Raw genomic sequence first — 1604 nt, forward strand, 5'->3', positions numbered from 1 at the left:
TTACATGTAGTAAACGTAGCACATTTTTTTGGTTAAATTTCATCCAATATTTCAATTATATCTACTCAATATTTTTTGTTTATTTTACATAGAATTACAGTTGTGGTGTTTTATAATTTTGATTATATGTAATTAATTTTATTTCTCATATAAAGTAATTCAGTTATTCAGATTTACTTAATTTTTTTACTGACAATTACTCAATCTAAACAGTATATTTCATTGATTTCACAGCTTTAAAATTTACTCAATTTTTTTGAGTGTAAAAATGTTTCACCAAAAAAATTGAGTAAATAATAGTTAAACTTTTTACAGTGTAGGTTCAGGGTTAGTACCTAGTTATTACATAGTTATTGTAATTACTATTATAAGTACATAGTATGTACATGAGGAACAGGACTGTAAAATAAAGTGCTACCGAATATTGTTATGCAAAAGTGTTGCAGTTATTACTTATTAAATACTAGGAAATATAAATCACTTTCATAGACGTTGTTTTCATAACTCCTAATTTGGTTACATATATATTTTTTCATAATAAATTGTATAGTATATTTATTTTATAAACTAAAACAAGGAGCATGTTTTAATGTGATTCTGATCTTACTAATAGTTTAACATTTGAATAATTCTAATGAATTTTAGCTGAGTAAAATGATAATTAAATTAGTGTCTTATAAATTACGTCTTACTCCTTATGGTACTGTCATTCCAAACCTGTATGACTTATTTCTTTGGAATATAACAGATCATTTGATAATTATTTTTATTTATTTATCTATTTATTCAAATAGCTGCCCACTGCTCTGGGTGTGTGTTCACGGTGTGTGTATGTTCACTGTTGTGAGTGTGCACTTTTGATGGGATAAATGCACAGAATGAATTCTGAGTATGGTTTACAATACTTGGCTGAATGTCACGTCACTTTCACTCTCACTTTTTATTTATTATGTTTTAAAGCCAGTGGTTTGGTTACCAGCATTCTTTTAAATTTATTTCACTGAAGAGAGAAAGTCACATAGGTTGAGAACAACATTATGTGTGTAAACAATGACAATTTAACAGCAGAAATGTACTTTGTTATTGTAGCTAAAATGCTTTAAGGTCAAGTGGATTGCGAGTGCAAGTGACAAAAATGCAGTATTAAGCAGGTTAACTATTTGCAAGACATTCAATAATATATATCATTATTTTTTATTTATTTATTAAATTCAGCAAACCCCAGGAAGAACATTCAGGGCCAAATTGTAGCCCCAGTCCAGCCCTGTATACACCCAATCCACTCCAGAGCTTTCCCTGGTTTCTGTTGTATCCAGTGCATGCTGTAATATGTAATATGTCATTGATAGACCAGATATTTTTACAGGAGATCTTCATTAAGGTATTTTTCATCAAAACAGGTGACTGTTCCAACCAGATTTCATCACTGCTGATACCTGTGGAATAAAAGACAAGAATAAATGAATACATTAATCAAAGTGCTATCTAGAATACACAAAATGTCAAAACAACCACCATCATCATCAGAAAGATGAAATGCCAAATGCTCAATGACCCCATTGTCAACATGTTAGATGTTACTCAGATGCTTCTGCTAAAAGTAA

This window comes from Carassius auratus, unplaced genomic scaffold, assembly GCF_003368295.1.
Source record: "Carassius auratus strain Wakin unplaced genomic scaffold, ASM336829v1 scaf_tig00215586, whole genome shotgun sequence".
Classification (NCBI taxonomy): Eukaryota; Metazoa; Chordata; class Actinopteri; order Cypriniformes; family Cyprinidae; genus Carassius; species Carassius auratus.